The 13714-nt window shown below is 37.7% G+C and overlaps 1 protein-coding gene across 2 annotated transcripts in view; it reads left to right on the forward strand.

Moving 5' to 3' along the window:
• LOC128743977 (cGMP-dependent protein kinase, isozyme 1) overlaps window positions 1–13714 on the forward strand; it is a 68745-nt gene that overhangs the window by 13102 nt on the left and 41929 nt on the right. The window contains exon 1 of one of the 2 annotated variants that reach the window (XM_053840692.1): window positions 6714–6732. The exons of the other annotated variant lie outside the window; for it this stretch is intronic. The gene's annotated coding sequence lies outside the window, so the exon portion shown is untranslated. Of the gene's footprint in view, window positions 1–6713; window positions 6733–13714 lie in introns of those variants that run through there. 2 annotated transcript variants of the gene reach the window in all.

The following is a 13714-nucleotide window of genomic DNA, read 5'->3' on the forward strand; positions in this document are numbered from 1 at the left end:
CTGTCCTGGCGACAGGTAAAAGCCATGGCGGTTAACCGTCAGCAGTGGAGATCTCTAATTTCATCCCTTTGTTCTGCCGGACCGGCGGACATGGACACATAACATTCATGTAGACTCTAGTCAGTTGAAGTAATAATAATAATCTATATCTATAAAGAAGGATTTCTGTCTGTCTGTCTGTCTGTCTGTCTGTCTGTCTGTCTGTCTGTCTGTCTGTCTGTCTGTCCTGTGTTCCTTATAGAATCAAAAACTACTGAACCAATCGGCGTGAAAATTTGCATGTAGAGGTTTTTGGGGCCAGGCAAGGTTTTAGTGATGCTTAGAGACCCCTCCCCCCACTAAGAGGGGGGGCTCCCATACAAATGAAACACAAATTTCTGCATAACTCGAGAACTAATCAAGCAAATAGAACCAAATTTAGCATGTGGGTGTTTTCGGTGACAAGAATTTATTCTAGGGTAATTTGAGACCCCTCCCCTCTTTATAAGGGGAATTATAACTCCTCTCCCCTTTAAGAGGGGGGGGTTTCCATACAAATTTCCTCATAACTCGAGAACTAATCAAGCAAATGGAACCAAATTTGGCATGTGTGTGTTTTTGGAGACAAAATTTTTTTCTATGATGAATTGGGACCCCCCCCCCTTTAAGTGGGGGGGGGGCTGCTATACAAACGAAATACAAATTTCCTTATAACTCGAGAGCTAATCCAGCAAATGGAACCAAATTTGGCATGTAGGTGTTTTTGGAGGCAAGAATTTTTTCTATGATGAATAAGAACCTCTCCCCACTTTAGGAGGGGGGGCTCCTATACAAATGAAATACAAATTTCCTCATAACTCGAGAACTAATCAAGCAAATAGAACCAAATTTGGCATGTGGGTGTTTTCGGTGACAAGAATTTATTCTATGGTAAATTGAGACCCCTCCCTCTTTATAAGGGGAATTGTAACTCCTCTCCCCTTTAAGAGAGGGGGCTTCCATACAAATTTCCTCATAACTCGAGAACTAATCAAGCAAATGGAACCAAATTTGGCATGTGAAGGTTTTCGAGGGCAGGAAAATTTTCTACGGTGAATTAGGACCCCTCCCCACTTTAAGAGGGGGGGCTCCTGTACAAATGAAATACAAATTTCCTCCTAACTCGAACTAATCAAGCAAATAGAACAACATTTGGCATGTGGGTGTTTTTTTTGGTGACAAGAATTTATTCTATGGTGAATTGAGACCCCTCCCCTCTTTATAAGAGGAATTATAACTCCTCTCCCCTTTAAGAGGGGGGGCTTCCATACAAATTTCCTCATAACTCGAGAACTAATCAAGCAAATAGAACCAAATTTGGCATGTGAGTGTTTTCGGTGACAAGAATTTATTCTATGGTAAATTGAGACCCCTCCCTCTTTATAAGGGGAATTGTAACTCCTCTCCCCTTTAAGAGGGGGGGCTTCCATACAAATTGCCTCATAACTCGAGAACTAATCAAGCAAATGGAACCAAATTTGGCATGTAGGTGTTTTTGGAGGCAAGAATTTTTTCTATGATGAATAAGAACCTCTCCCCACTTTAGGAGGGGGGGCTCCTATACAAATGAAATACAAATTTCCTCATAACTCGAGAACTAATCAAGCAAATGGAACCAAATTTGGCATGTGAAGGTTTTCGAGAGCAAGAAAATTTTCTATGGTGAATTAGGACCCCTCCCCACTTTGAGAGGAGGGGCTCCTGTACAAATGAAATACAAATTTCCTCATAACTCGAGAACTAATCCAGCAAATGGAACCAAATTTGGCGTGTAGGTGTTTTTGGAGGCAAGAATTTTTTCTGTGATGAATTAGGACCTCTTCCCACATTAGGAGGGGGGGCTCCAATACAAATGAAATACAAATTTCCCCATAACTCGAGAACTAATCAAGCAAATAGAACCAAATTCGGCATGTGGAGGTTTTTGGAGGCAAAAATATTTTCTACGGTGAATTAGGATCCTTCCACACTTCAAGAGGGGGGGCTTCTACACAAATGAAATACAAATTTCCTCATAATTCGAGAACTAATCATGCAAATGGAACCATATTTGGCATGTGGGTGTTTTTGGAGGCAACCATTTTTCCCATTATGAATTAGGACTTCTTACCTTTTTAGGAGGGGGGGGGCTCCCATTCAAACGAAATACAAATTTGCTCATAACTTTAGAACTAATCAAGCAAATGGAACCAAATTTGGCATGTGAGAGTTTTAGATGGCAGATTTTTTTTTCTGTGGTGTATTACGACCCCTTTCCCTTTTAAGAGGGTGGGCTCCCATACAAATGAAATACAAATTTCCTTATAATTTGAGTACTAATCAAGCAAATGGAACCAAATTTAGCATGTAGGAGATTTTTGAGTCTTGAATTTATTTTATGATAGTTAGAGACCTCTCACCCCTGTGGTAGGGGAATATGGACTCTCATACAAATAAAACAGAAATTTTTGCGAAACTCAAAAACTAATCCAACTCGAGAAATTCGAGACTCTTCCATAAAACATTAATCAATAACAAGACCACAAAAACTATCTATAGTAACACTAGATCATTCAGGCCGAGCCGGTCGCGAGTGTTGCCGGTGACCCGCCGTCGGAAGCACCGCCCACTGGGGGGCTTGCAAAACTCGAGATAGTGACAAAGATCATCCGAGATTCATGATTTATGTACAACACAGGTTAATTTGTGGCAATACGAAGTTTGTCGGGTAAGCTAGTAAATAAATAAATAAATAAATAAATAATATTACACGAAAATCTTAGCACTGGGTGAGGATCTGACCCGCATTGAGATTCGGAGGCGTATTATTACTATGGGCTTCACAAGCAATTGCGATCGAACAACCTAAGCCCGCGTACAAAGTGTACAAGACACTTATTAGACCGGTTGTTATCGTGGACAATGCTCAAGAAGGATCTGCGAGTGCTCGTCGGAGCAGGAGGAAGAACCATGAACTTGTACATCTCTATGGCGAACCTAGTATTCAAAAGGTGGCCAAAGCTGGACGGATTCGGTGGGTAGGGCATGTTGCTAGAATGCCGGACAACTACCCTGCAAAGATGGTATTCGCCTCAAATCCGGTAGGAACAAGACGACCACAAGCGCACCGAGTAAGATGGTTAGACCTGGTGGAGTATCACAGTGTACTTCGAAGCTGTATGGAAAACCATTAGTGAGGTTTGTTTGGTAAATGTATTGAGAAAGCGGAATAGATTGAAATTTGCCAATGCTAATTTTCACTTTTTGTCCGGCTCTTCAGTCTTTTGTAGAAATCAGAACTGATTTTTAAATTCTTTCCGACGTTTCGGCTTTATACAAGGCTTAAATACTAAACCGGTCACGAAAGTCACATTTTGAACAATTTGGCTTGCTTTTTGGGCGACTTCAAAAGAATCAGTCTGTTATCGTTAAAATGCAAGAATGATGACTATAAGAGAAAATGTGAAGCCACTATTTTTATACGCGAAAAAATCTTCCAATTAACGACACGTTATTCGCAGTCACCGGGAGATTTGTATACAGTTACGATTCTGAGTTGAGTAGCGTCATCATTTCTGCAATCAAAGAAATGAAGACAACCACTCATTTATGATTACATTTAGATATTCTAAACTGGTTTTTGTTGATCACCGTTTGTAGAATGCAAAGCAAAGCTGACATTCCGTTTTCGCGCTAAGAATGCCAGCAACCGCTCCAATTTTGCCAATCTGGAAGGCTGAATCGTAACGTTAGAACAGTATTTGTTTGCTCCTTTTTTAACTTGAAGTCTCGGCAAGTAAACTGTTGCAACAAAAATTACTGCTTTCGACAGCAAATGGATTGAAAGTTCAAGAAACGCGAAACAAAAGACCTAAAGGAATGGGATAAAGTTACATCATTTTATGAATAAGAGACCAATTTATTCTTGATTTCACTCTTCTTGCTATAGAGTTAAATTTACACAAATCATTTGTTAAGCGCGAAACTGCTGGTAATTCTACATCTTCAACCAAGTTTACAACATTCATTTTAGTAGTGATTGTATTTTGAGCAGATTTTAAAAAGGTTAAGGGGACAGTTACTTGCGTGCCCAGACATAAAAAATGGGGCACGCGACCTTTCAGAAGATTATTTTGGAATAACCGTAGCATCGGATTTGACATAGGACTTTAAATTACACTTGAATTTAGACTAAATTGCGTTTGAAGCTTTACTTCTTATTCAACTAATAAATAGATTTAAAATTAGATTTGAAATTAAATTAAAATTTGAACTAAAATTGAATCTACGATTGAAATTAAATTGGGCCTAAAATCGGACATGCAATTGAACTTGACATTTGTACATTAAACTTGTACACTTGACATTAAATGAGACTTGAATTTATATTAATTTACTTCAAATTGGACATGGACTCTAAATTTAACTTAAAATTAAATTGACATTTTTCATCTTCACACGTTCAATTTCTTTTCTGTTCCGTTTTGACGTAGGACTACGTCTTACGGCAAGTTTTGAGATAGGGTGTCATTCCAAAAAATCGAAAAATGCGAGCGTCACGAAAAATGAAAAGGTTTGAGCGCTAATAGCTCAGCGGTTTTCCGATCGATTTTCAATATTCTTACACCAATCGATCGAAAAATCTTCTAAGAATTGACCCAAATGAAGAAAAGTATGGATTCTTGATGTTGAACTATTGAAACATTGAAAATAATGAATCTATGTTTTACCAGAATTCTCGCTTCGTGATTGGTTGGAAGATTCTTTACGATGTCTAAACCTATACCAATTTGATATCTGTGCTTGGGAAGTAAGCCAAAACAAGTGACAAAGTTTCCCCATTTCAACAAGATTTCTTAACACTGCGATTAAACCTAGACCATTTTGATGTCCTTGCTTGGGAAGTATGCCAGAAAGAGTGACAAAGCCCCTCATGCCAACAGATTTCTTACGAACGCGATTAAACCTAGTCCAATTTGATGTCTGTGTTAGGGAAGTGTGCCAGAAAAAATGACAGAAGTCCGTTGCCCCAACAGATCGCAAATTCTTTACTGCGAGGTGAATAAACCTCGGCGAATTTGATATCTGTGTTGGAAAAATGTGCTACAACTGTAGTGTTCGGTTATAATACGACTCTGTATGAATACGCATGCTTGCCGTTTCATTAGAAGTGTAGTGAAAAGCTGTGCTGTTAATAAAATAGGATTGAATTGGTGAAATCCCTTCAACGTGGGGAACCATGGGTAATAAAAACAATCTTTAATTTCAGTAAGGTAGCAGGAAAGCAATAGTTTGTGTTCTTGATTTTGTTAAATTGTTTTCAAATGCACAATCTTTTGAGAATTGAACGTATGCAGTGTTACTACTTTGTTCAATGTTACATACAACGCATGTAGCATGTATATATGTTGCATATAGCATGTATACATGAAGAATCGAATGATTACAAGCATGAATACATGCTACTATCACTACAAAGAGACTTACGTAGTCCTGCGTCACCTATATATGCGGTCGTGTCTTGTACACAACCCCTCTGATTTTTTTTCAGTTCCGTTCTTCCCCTTCTCTCATTTCCAGTTCCTTTTTCTTGATTTTTGCTGTCCGTTTTTCCTCTTTATCTCTCGTTTACAATTTTTTCTGTCCCGTGTTTCCTGTTTATTGTTCCATTTTTCTCCATTTTCCATCCTATTTTGTCTTGTTTTCGTGTTATTCACTCGATTTTTGTTATTTTTTCCCCCGTTTTCAGTCTTCTTGTTTTCAATTATATCGTTTCCAGTTTTTGTCTTTTTCTAGCTCTTTTTATCTCCTTTTTTTCTCGTTTTGCCTCATACCGATGCCCTGTTTCATTATCTTTTCTGTTGCGTTTATTCCGTGTTACTCCCATTTTCCCTTTCGGCACCTGTTTCCCTTTTTCATTTTGCATTTTTTGCCTTTTTTCTTCTGTGCTAGTTCTGTTTATCCCGCGCTTTTTGTTTTCTCATTTTATGTCACAATTTTCTTCTATATCCCGTTTAACATCTTTTACACAATTGTCTTCATTTCTCTCTCTCTCTCTATCTATCTATCTATCTATCTCGCTATTCTTCGTTTCCTTTCTGATTTATTTTGTTTTTTGTTCCGCATTCCCTTTCTTGTTTGGTTTTCCTCTTTTTCACACTTTTTTCTCTTTTTTTTTCTGTTAGCCGTTTCCTGTTGGTTGTTTTTTTTCTATTTTCTGTCCCGTTTTCGCCTTTTTCCTGAACTCTGATTTTCCTCTGATCCTTTTGTCGTTCTTTATGTTTCATTTTTCTACATTTTTTGGCCCATTTTTCTTCCTCTTCGCTTGTCATGTTCTGCCCAACATTCGATTTTTTTCTTTTATTCTCGGTCTCGGATTTCGTCTTTTTTAATTTTTTTGCTTTACGATCTCGTTTTACGTTTTTGTCTGTTCCTCTTGTTATGTCCTACTTTGTCCTCTTTTTTGTCACGCTCTGTTTTTCTTTTCCGTTTTGTCTTTTTTGTTTTCTGTTTTAAATTTTTTCCTCCATTTTTTTCTTTTTCTGCTCCGAGTTTCCTATTTTTCTCATATTTTCTCTTTTTTGTCCAAATTTTCTTCTTTTCTATCTTAATTTTCTAGTTTTCTTTATGATTGTTGCTTTTTTTCTCTCACTTTTCTTCATTCCTCTTTCGTTCTTCAACTTTTTCTGTCCAGTCCAGACCTCATTTTGACGTAGGATTACGTCTTACGGCAAGGTAGGTTGTCACTGCATAAAACCTGTACCCGAAAAGTGCTCTTTTTCGTTTTTTCCCTCCTGTTTCATTTTTCCTTTTTTGTTTGTGTTTCTGGAGAGCAGCAGAAGACGACGGATTGCCGATGGATCTAGAGGTAATCCGAGAAAAACGTAACAAAAACTGGAAACACGGAATGGAAAAAAGGAAAAAGCAAGAGAGAAAACAAAGAAAAAATGAAAAATCGTAACAGACTGGATGGGAAAACGAAACGTAAAAAGAGAAAAAAGGAAACAGAGGCGAAATAGGGGAGACAGAAAAAGAGGGAGAGCGGAAAAGAAAAGGGGATTTTAAACTCATCAGAAACGAAAAAGAAAACAGGGCGAACAAGAAACAGAATAAGAACAAACTGGGCAGAAAAGCGAAAAAACGGTACAAAAAAGTAAAAAAGTAAAAAAAAACGTGATAGAAAAGGAGGAAAGGAAAAGGGGACAATACGGGAGCAGAAAAGTTTAGAAACAGAAAAAGAGGAAAATGGGGAAAAAATGAAAACGGAAGAGAAATGGGATAAAACGAAAAACAGATCGTGACAGAAAAGAGGCAAAGCAGGATACAATAAGAGGGAAAACGGAACAAACGAAGTTGAAAGACGAAAAAGATTAAAACAGTGAACGAAAAGTGGGAATAGAACAACAAAAACGGGAAAGAAGTTTACAAAAAAATAAGTGAAAAACAAGTGAATAAACAGGACTGAAAATAATAAATAATGGAACAAAATGAACGAGAAAAAAGAGGAGCATGAAGTGAGAGCAAAAGCCAGGAAAACGGTACAAAAAAGAAGAAATAACGGAACAAAAAGAGGTAAAGCGGGACTGCAAAAGAGTAAAAACAGGAACAGAAAAGAAGTAAAACGTGTGAATTTGTAAGACGAAATATGTTAATCCTTAATTTCATGTTAAACTTTGTGTCTAATTTCGTGTCCATGTCCAAATTGAAGTCTACTTTGATGTCCAATCTCCAATGTCAAGCACAATTTCAAATCCAATTACTTGTCCGACTTCTAGTTTAATTCAATTCCAATATTATGACAAATTTACACTCTGGTTTTAAGTTCAATTTACAGTGCTATTTGAATTCCAATATCAAGTCTAATTTTTTTTATGTAATTCCAAGTTTATTCTCAAGTGCAATTTAAATCAAATTTACGTACAATTTAAATTTGAAATTTAAGTTAAACTTTGAGCATACTTTCAAATTCAATTTCAACTTTTATTACAATTCCAATTTCAAGTTCATTTGCAAGACTAGTGCAATTCCAATTTCAAATGAAGTACATACAATAAAATTCTCTTTTAAGTTCGATTTCATCGCTAATTGCAAGTAATACTTCCAATCCGATTTACTCCAAATTTAAATCCTATTTCAAATCAAACTTTAAACCCCATTGTTGAAACCAACCCCCAAGTTGAAACAAAACTTCAAGACCAAATTAGTCTAAATTCAAGTTTAATTTAATACTTTATGTTAAGTTCCATTTCAACGCTAATTTCTAGTCCACGTCTTCCACGTCTTGATTCCATTTTTCATTGAGTTCAATAGAGGCTTTGACAAGGTGTTAAATTTCCTTTTGGTATATCTACATCTTTGAATAAGTTTGGTACGTTCATTTTAATTGTGATTGTACGATTTTGATTTTTTGACTGTACCATTCAAGCAGACCAAGCAAATTTTGTAGCAGATGTAGGGAATAGTTGCAAAGCTAGTTATTAGCTGAAATATTGCTGAATTGAGCATTGCTTTGTATTTACATTTCCCCATATTACTGGTGCTTTATAGTACTTTAAATGTTTTATAAATTCCGTCTTCAAATTCTACTTCGGTGTGATAGTAAAGTATAGTAAGCTAAATCGAATTAAAATGAACGTGTCAAGCCTGCCTTTAACCTTGCTTATAGTAATGCTTTTCTGCAATGGATTGACTTTATTTAATTACATTCAAGAAGAAACGAGCCGATTTAAATATTCAATTTTAGTTACATCTCAAAATGACTGCTCCTACAACTGAAAGATGAGAAATGTTTTCCAAATGTTCGACCTCGGACACAAAGTGCTGATCTTGTTCGATCGCGATCGCATGTGTCAGTGGTCAAACAACAAGCAGTAATTTATTGCATCGGTAAACATTGTTTCGCAAGCGCGATAATGAGTGCAAGATGTTCGAAGGCAGCCGATAAACTCAGCAAATAAACACCTGTTTAGTAAGTCCTCTTGGAAATGTTGAATTTTGAGTTGGTTTTTAGTCTAAAGAACTAGATAAAAATGACTTCATAGAAATGTTCCATTAGCTAGCATTTACTTGCATTGTATTAAATCGATTGAAAGTCAACTTCGGAGCCATCAAACTGAACAGCCTTCAACTTTTTAACTTCCAGTGTTGTTTCCGTAACCTCTACCGCTGTCATTAGACAGCAAATAAAACAAATTCATTCTTCACTACCTGGTCGGATGTTAAGAAAGGTGAAGGTAATCATTCACCCCCGTTGTCGTCGTCGTCGTCGTCGTCGTACAGCTTGGAGAGCTATTTTTAGCGCTCCCCGTTTAGACATCCACGGTTTGTGTCATTTTTCGGTTGCACGCGATGACCAGGCGTTCTTCTGGTGCCCCGTAGCGGCCGTCACTAGCCGTTGCTGGTCCGCCCTAGTGCGATGTCGGGGCATTTACTGCTACGCGTGCGATTTTCCAACCATATTGTTCAAGTGGCTAACCGATTTTGATTTTCGGCTTAGCATAGAGCACTTCTACTGCGTGGAAAAGTTTGAATCAAAAAGTAGAACGGACATAAAAAATGCTTGTATGTTTGGCATCGAAATTTGATGTAAGCATTTTAATTTGGTTCAAGTTCAACAGAGAACATAAAATAAATAAAAGATCTGTTTTGAAAGTTGTTCGATTGTGAATCACGCTTGTCACTTGCAACGTCATTTTTGTTTTTTGTTTAATTATTTGCCGTAAAAGGCATAATCATGACATAAATCAATAATTCCATAATGCGATCTTTAAAACCAGTCTGCAAAATAAATCGTTATCAGTTCAACCGAAGGAGACTATAGCTAAATTTAAAATACGCACAAACTGACGCAAATTATCGCTCAAAACTAAGGCAGACTCACAATGAGTGTGCGAAGGTATTGGCCACCTGATACGATAATCATTCTAATCCTAACAGTCCTGCCAAGCTAAAGTTCAATAACATGACTACTAACCTATGTATATCGAGTCAACCGAGGTGACGTACTGAAAAAAAATATTCGAAATAAAATCCTTGAATCAATTTATTATCGATATGGTAATAAAATTATTAGAGTGATTTCATTTTATCGCCCTATTAAAAGCATCCGCCCAAAAAAAATTGCATTTGTTATTCACTGTTTATGGTCAAACCAACAACAACAAAAAAAAATGTCACAGATCCAACCAGTGAATTTCAGGCGCTATTCAAGCGCTGTTATCTCACGAAACCATTTATTGCATTATCATTTTGTCCATTCGCTAAATGTGCGTTATCAGGACGAATTTGCGGGAACAAACAGAGAACAGATAACACCCCCGATAAGACCGAAACCCGGCGCAACCGTTTTTTTTCTTCTTCTTCGATGTGCATAAATCAATCACTGACTGACTGACTGTGTGGAGATACAGTCCGTCACACTTCACTGCCCTCATTCACTTGCTCACTCACTCAGAGTCAGTCAGTCACTCACTTAGTAAACGTTACCGGAGACGACATTAATCGGATGTTGTGGGACGGATACGGTACAACGACATCCGCTGTGTATTTACGTATGATAAGCCGAGTCAGGGGATCCCTGGCTGCCGTGTGGTGATAGGACGGAACATAAGCACAAACAGTCTCGTGGTCACAGGTGAAGGTCGGATCATTGCAAGAGAGAGAGAGAGATTAAGCCAATACCCGTTTATCGTTGATATCGCTGGTGGTTTGATGTGGGCTGCGTACTTTAATGTCCTCGTAAAAATAGACCACCAAACAAAACGCCAGACGACGCCACTTGGATGCGGATGACTCACTCGGTGGAAAGTCGGTGAGAGGACGGAATTGGAGCAGCTGGAATCGTAAATCAATCATTAACCCGACGGACGTGGCCTGCCGAAAGGAGCAGCAAAACATAGGGCGGTAGTTGGCTACTGGACTGGTGGGTGGACTGGAAGGCTAAATTTGGCCTCGTTGCATAGCAAACAGAATTATTCTATTATTACCACGTGATGGGTGGTGATGGAGTGTACCTCCGCTCCACACGCACTGCTGGACGACGGTAGCGACATATTACTATGCTGATGGCGAAGCGGCTCGATTAGAGGTTAGATGTACTGTACCTGGTGCAGCGATAAAAATAGAATCCGTGTTTTTTTTGGGGCTTTGAAATACCAACAGCATTTAAAGTTGAAGGACAACAAACCAATTCAATAAAAAATGCTTTTAAAGGATATCCGTTTTGTAAGTTTCCTGCCTGCGAGTGCATTTGAAATAACGGATTCATGTTTTGCTGGGTGACTCAGAATGAGTCCACAACCCACAGGCACAGACCTTTATACTTTGTAGCTAGTTTGACAACTACTTGCTGTAACCCTCAACTAAAACACATTCAAATGTCTTCAGATTCTCATTATTTGAATGACTGTATGTAGATTTAACACTCCTGCCTGGGATGGAACACACCTGAGCATGTTTTCAATCTTATGTTTAAAGTTTGATATCAAACATAATGATTTGCGAATGATGTTCTGTGTTTCATCTATGCTGCTCATAAACGGTTAAACGGTTTTAACGGGAAATTAGCAGTCATTAACTTTTCGTCGGAGAGCCCAATTTCGGAAGCAGTTTTGAGCCCAAAAGCGGGATTCCAATTATGAAAATGTATTCACTGCATTCTTATTACTAATCTGAACACAGCGAATATATTTTCATGAACAGAATTTTTGTTTCAAACAAAAAACTGCTTTTGAAATTGGCAGAATCGATGACGACTAATTTCACCTTAAACTAGAACAATTGTCTGCTCTCTCGCGTCTTTCAAAGCCTACGAAGTGGTCACTAATGTGATTTGGTCTATTTTAATCACCGTGCGAAAATGCTTGTCTGGTTTTATTTGATGCTTTTCGGTGAAAAACGTTGAATAAATATGTTTCAAGCTAACGTTTCTGCCTACTCATTTCGGCCATCATCAGAACTATTTATTAAAAGAAAATACAATAGACAATATTCTGTTAAACAACACACTAAAATATTAACTTACATTTTCTTAAACATTTGATACACAAAAACTTTATTTAAAATTAATCGTCGTTATTTGTCACCGTTGTCCGTTGTATTTTCTTTTACTAAATAGTTCTTATGATGGCCGAAATGAGTAGGCAGAAACGTTAGCTTGAAACATATTTATTCAACGTTTTTCACCGAAAAGCATCAATTAAAACCAGACAAGCACTAATGTGATTGGACATTTTTCCAACATTATCATATAGTTTGTTTAGAAGGATCGAAGAATTTCATAAAACGGCTATTCAAAAACAAATTCGACATCACAAAGTTTTCCAGAAAACTTCAATGAAAATTTTAATTTTCTCTGATGTTATTATTTAGCTAGTACTGAGCCGATCGACTCAGTAGTTTCAGGCAGACAGACAGACAGACAGACAGACAGACAGACAGACAGACAGACAGACGGGACAGACGGGACAGACGGGACAGACGGGACAGACGGGACAGACGGGACAGACGGGACAGACGGGACAGACGGGACAGACGGGACAGACGGGACAGACGGGACAGACGGGACAGACGGGACAGACGGGACAGACGGGACAGACGGGACAGACGGGACAGACGGGACAGACGGGACAGACGGGTCAGACGGGACAGACGGGACAGACGGGACAGACGGGACAGACGGGACAGACGGGGCAAGCGGGACAGACGGGACAAACGAGACAGACGGGACAAACGAGACAGACGGGACAGAAGGGACAGACAGAGGCCTATAAGTTAATTCAGTCAATTTTTGTCTAAAAATCGGAGCATTATAAGGCCATTACAAATTTTTTATGAAGTTTTTGTCCTTCCAGTGTTCGGCCACTGAAGGGGGGGGGCGAAAAAAAAACAAAGTAAATATTTTAATCGAGCAAAGAAAACATGAGTTTTAAGCATTTTTATTTAAAATTTAAACATGAAAACCGCATGTATTCCTGCTTATTATATATAGGGTAAATGATTTTGAAATGGACCCAGTCGAATTCTGATCTTGAATGGACCTATTTTTAAATAAGAATGTTAGGATATAATTATCAACTCTTTGTACTGTATTTAGCTTTAATGTTTATCTTTAATCATTTCTGAACGTAAATATATTAAAATTAAATTAAAATTATAGCCAAAACCACTTTATTGCCGCTTATTTAAAAGTAGCTGTTTTTCAGCGTTTTGGCAGTCACCATAGAGTATTTTCAAACTGTTACTACCCGGAACCCTTCTGGTTTGAAATAAAACAATACTCTTAAAATGATGCTAAAATATGTGTAATTTCAATTTAGGTATTTAAAAGTTCAGTAAAACCAGTAAAATCTTCAAATTCCTTAAAAATGTTAACCCCCTTTTTTGATCTTGAATGGACCTAGTATTGATTTTAGAATGGACCTAGTTTTGCGCTCCGAGACATCACTGGTGGTAGCTATCATTGCCTACCACTAACGAACTCGTCGTTGTATATTCATTGAAACTGCTTGTTGTCACTATAGTATCTCCGTTTATAATTAATCTATAAGCACGGGATATTGAAAGTAGGCTTGATTTATAGCCTAAATAAAAACTTAATTATATTGATAAAACTAACTATCACTCATCCTTTTTCGTAGTTGCTTCATAGTGTTTGTACATTGTAGCCTCTAGTTTTGAAACTGGAAAGTCTTCCTAATTAGTTAAGTTAATAAAAAGA

Source organism: Sabethes cyaneus, chromosome 3 (assembly GCF_943734655.1).
Source record: "Sabethes cyaneus chromosome 3, idSabCyanKW18_F2, whole genome shotgun sequence".
NCBI classification, from domain to species: Eukaryota; Metazoa; Arthropoda; class Insecta; order Diptera; family Culicidae; genus Sabethes; species Sabethes cyaneus.